Source organism: Macaca mulatta, chromosome 11 (genome assembly GCF_049350105.2).
Source record: "Macaca mulatta isolate MMU2019108-1 chromosome 11, T2T-MMU8v2.0, whole genome shotgun sequence".
Taxonomy (NCBI): domain Eukaryota; kingdom Metazoa; phylum Chordata; class Mammalia; order Primates; family Cercopithecidae; genus Macaca; species Macaca mulatta.
Window position 1 is genome coordinate 24,093,273 of NC_133416.1, and position 5,015 is coordinate 24,098,287.

Consider the following 5,015-nt stretch of genomic DNA (forward strand, 5'->3'; position numbering starts at 1 on the left):
TGGCCTCAAGCCATTTTCCTACCTTGGCCTTCCAAAGTTCTGGGATTACAGGCATGAGCCATCACTCCCAGCCCTGATATTACTTAAATGAAATTTGTTAAATAAAAAATAGGTGCCACTGGGGAGTGGAACATAAGGGTGCTAATATTTATTCACATCTACTATGGCTAGATTCCATACTAGGTGCTTTGAATGGCTCAGTTTAATCTTCATGGTGTAATCAAAGTGTACTCATGACGTTGACCTTGAGACAAATGTCTAATAGTATTTAATGAATAGAGATGATAGTGTAATGGGGCAAAGAAGCATTGTAAAGCCAGAGGCAGAAGGTACAATCCAACTTCTGGCTAATTAAGTGATACTGTACTGTCAGATCCTGTCTCTTTAATTATCTTAATTTTATTCTCTAAATAATTCATGATTTTTTATAAAGAATTGAAAAAATATGGGAATGTGTAAGAAAGCAAAAGTCCTTACTTTCCTCATACCCCGATTCTTCTCCCTAGGGATAATTGTCATTAATATATTAATGTGCATCCTTTCTGTCTCCCACAACCTAAATAAAATATATAGTTGAAATTTTGTTAGTAAACAATAAGATTCTAATCAACCCTTTTCGGATGTAAATTACTTACTGTTCATAATGATAGCTTTACTTTTGGCATATTATATTTCTTAATTTCAAATATTGGATCTCTTAGATCACGTGAGGAATAATATGCCATTATATGTATATTTTTCTTACAGGTTTAGAACTTAATAAAAATTGTCAAAATGTACTGAGTTTAAAAGTTACTAAAGTGTATTACTGTGTGCTAGCTTCTTTGCCTATATTATCATATGATAACATGTTTAATCCTCATGAGAACCCTTTAAACTAGGTGCTAAAACTCTTCCTATTGGACAGTTGGGAAATTTGAGACACCGAGGGGTCACATAAATTGGCTAAGATCACAGAGTTACTAAGTGGTGATGCTAAAATTCAAACCCAAAAGTAAGGTTCCAAGATCCCAGAACCAGAACTCTTAACCACTATGCAATGATGAAGATACTGAGCTAGTAAAAGACCATGGTCAATACACACATACACACACAAAGGTGGTAATAACCTAGAAATCACAGTGTTGCTCCCAGGGACAAGGAGATTTTCTACTTTCTATGAAAAAAAAATTTTATTTTATTTTATTTTTGGCATGGGGGTTTAGAAAGAATTTGACTGAGGGTCACAAGGCAGAAAAAGAGACCAAAGCAAGTTTTAGAGCAGGAGTAGAAATTTATTAGAAACCTTTAGAACAGTAAGAAAAGGAAGGAAAGAAAGGAAGAAAAGCACAATTGGAAGAGGACCAAGCAGGTGACTTGAGAAACCAAGTATACCTATATTATTGTTATTCTGAACTAATAAAGTTGACGCTTTCTCATGAGTTTGGATCACAATCCTGAAAGACTTGAATACCATAATCCTGAATGTTGAAATCCCAAAAGATCAAAATCCCTAAAGTCCAAATCCCTGAAATCTAAAATCCCCCCAAAATCACAATCACATGATAATTACATCATGTTTGGTGGAATTATTATCTTGTTATTTTCTTGTTTGAAAATTAGGTATGGGTGATTAAGGACATGCATGTGGGTGCCAAGTTGACAAGGGGTGAACTTGTGGACTCAATTTTAGGAGTCAACTTGACCGAATTAAGGGATACCAAAAAAACCTGGTAAAGAATTATTTGGGGGAGCATCTGCAAGTATGTTTCCAGAGGAGATTGCTGTGTGAGCCTGAGTGGTGTAGGTGGGGAAGATCTGCCCTCAATGTTGGCGGCACCATCCAATCAGCTAGGGACTTGGAGAGAACAGGTAGAAAAAGCAAATTAGTCTCTTTGAGAGTAGAGACTTTTGCTGCCTTGGACACCAGAACCCCTAACTTGTTGGCTCTTGGACTCCAGAACTTACATCAGTGGTCCCTCAGGTACTGACGCTCTCGGACTGAGAAGTACATTTGCTTCCCTGGTTCTCAACATAAAAACAATGAAGCTTCCTCAATAAATGAAAATATGTCCTTCTTGTACATCTGCATTTGTGAAAGATAAAATTTCACAAGATCTCGGCTCTTTGGGATACTGCAAATGCGGTGGCAACCCATCACAGTCTTTCATTGGTCTTGTCAAAAGACTTATGTTGTCCTTCACGGTACTTCAGATGACTGCCGTTACAAAACTAAGGGCACACAATTACCCACCATGGTGATATGCATTTATGCATTTTGCTTTTTGACCTATTTCTTTATGAATATGGTTTGTCTGCTATAACTGCTGTACCTGTGAGACTCTATAGATGAGTGTTTATGCTTGCAAAAATATGCATATTTTACATATTTTATTGTGTAAAGTTGTCTATACAATAGACCTTTATACAATAATGACAATAGACCTTTACATAATAAAAATATTTTATTTTATTACGTAAAGTGGTCTATGAAATATTCTGTCTTGTTTTTATGTTTCTCAAATATCCTTTTAAAATGTAAATAAATGTTATTTAAAGAATTGTAAATTATCTTTACCAGAATTATATTTTCAAGATTTTGATCTTTTTTAAGTTTTCAACATTTGGAAATATGGCATGTAGGATTGTTTCTTTCAGAATTATTACAGGCTCCTGTTATCCATAACTTTTATGGTTTTCTTTCCTCTTCTGTTGGCCTTTGGCAAAGCAAAAACAAAATAAAAACAAGCCCTTTTGTCTCTCTTAGTGGTATCTATGCATGGAATGTGCAGAATTATATCTTGTGGCCCAAGAGTTTTAGCCTTCATTAGATTATTCAGTCACATTTCCATTTAATGTCCAGTTTCAACAGTCAGAGCCTCTATCCCATAAGACCAAAGACATTTTAGTCATTTTTCCACTTTTCTGCTTTCCAGCTCTGTTTGGGAACTCCTAGGTAATGCATACAATGTTCCCCAAATCAGTCCTGATTGTTCCCTGTCTCCATCAGTGGTAGGGCTTCAGTCCATTGCTTCAGTCCATTGCTTCAGTCCATTCTCCTGCAGGTCCCCTCTTCCATTTTGAGACCAGCTTCTCCCAAGTGCCACTTGCTTTTCCTTGGGAGAAGGATGATAACAGATTATTCTCTCCAGTGGGAGCAGACATTAGGTTATAATGTTTATTAAAATTTATCAGATAGTTTAAGAAAAACAGAAGGGAATTATAACACAGAAAGCCTAAAACTGGAACCTATAGATAGCCATTCCAGAGTCCACAGATGCAGGCTCCTCTGCAGATGTCACTCTTAGTTCTGGACCCAACTACAAATTGTAGGGAACTGCTTCCCTCCAAAAAGGACTAGCCTTGAACACAAGGAGGCCACTGTTTCACAAAGTCCAGAGAAAGGAAGGTGTTTCTGTCTTAATTTAATTTAATGTAACTTAATTTAGGAGAGCTAAGTAATTAAACATGAGGCCAAAGTACATAAGAAAGTGGCAGTCTTTTATTGCAAATATGCGCACACTCTCCTGCGAGGTTCTCTGGTCCTCAGGTGTGGGAGGCCAGGGAAGTCCCGCCAGCGCTCTCCGGTGAGGTTCTCCGGTCCAGGAATGCCGGTGCCGGCCGGCTGCTACTGGCAGCTGACTTTTATGCATTGGTACTGGAAGGGGGAGGGCAGTGGGTGGGATAAAGGCATGATAGGGCCGTCTCCATAGGCGTGGCTGGGTAAGTTTCGATCTCTTGGGGATTGATGTCCTGCAGCACCTGCTCAGTTGATCTGCATTTTCCCTGGCGCGGCTGCATTTTCCTGGGCGCGGGATGCATTTTCCCACGGGCGGGTAAGTTGGTGATGAAGAACCCGGAAGTAACAGGGGCGGTGCCTTCTTGTTCACCTTCCTCCATCTTGTCCCTTCTCCCTCACCCAAACAGTTTCCTCTTCTACCCTGTCTAAGCTGAGCCCCTAAAGTCCCCATTTCCTGCCCTAATTATTTAGGGAATAATTGCAGGTGGGGATAAAGTCTCATTGGTTGACAGAGAGCCCTCACCTCATCCCCCACACTTACAGGGGTATGGACTTGCTCTTTGGAATTCCCAGACCATTGAGATGCAACAGTGCATTCCTCAAGCATGCCATTGTTTGGTCTTATGTGACTCTATGTGTAACTTCAACAATCCAGACTTGTTTAGATGCTTTTTAAACTATTTTGTTGTTGCTTTATTGCACTGGCACTTTTATTGAGCAGCTGATAGGAGAGTAGACATCTATCTCTTGTTCCCAATCTAAGGAGAAAGCCCTTAAGTCAGTATTAAGTGTGATACTAAATTCAGTGGGGGTGCTTTTGTTTTTGTTTTTATTTTTGTTTATTAAGAATAGGTGCTGAATTTAGCAAACACCTTATCTGTTTGTATTAATATAATGATTTAGTATTTATCTTTGATTACACTTGTCAGGCCTCTGAACCCAAGCTAAGCCATCATATCCCCAGTAACCTGCACGTATACATCTGGATGGCCTGAAGCAACTGAAGATCCACAGAAGTGAAAATAGCTTAACTGATGACATTCCACCATTGTGATTCGTTTCTACCCCATCCTAACTGATCAATGTTCTTTATAATCTCCCCCACCCTTAAGAAGGTTCTTTGTAATTCTCCCCAGCCTTGAGAATGTACTTTGTGAGATCCACCCCCTGCCCCCAAAACATTGCTCTTAACTCCACTGCCTGTCCCAAAACCTGTAAGAACTCATGATAATCCCATCACCTTTGTTGACTCCTTTTTTGGACTCAGCCTGCCTGCACCCAGGTGAAATAAACAACCATGTTGCTCACACAAAGCCTGTTTGGTGATCTCGTCACACGGACACGTGAAACACTTGGAATAAACTCTTACCTGTGTGGCCACGTGGTAGTATTCTTTCAGTAGGTGGTTGGATTTCATTTGTTAATATTTTGCTGAGAATTTTTACATCTTAGATCTCTAGAATTAGTTTGTAGTTTTCTGGTAACTTTTTGATGATTTTGGTATTAGGCTAATGCT

General features: G+C 39.0%; 1 long non-coding RNA gene across 1 annotated transcript; it reads left to right on the forward strand.

Moving 5' to 3' along the window:
* The first annotated feature begins 3,506 nt into the window (after positions 1–3,506).
* LOC144333229 (uncharacterized) lies at positions 3,507–4,812 on the forward strand. Its single transcript, XR_013401738.1, has 3 exons — positions 3,507–3,634; positions 3,739–3,815; positions 4,429–4,812. It is a non-coding gene; the product is annotated as an uncharacterized LOC144333229 (long non-coding RNA).
* Positions 4,813–5,015: the final 203 nt, after the last annotated feature.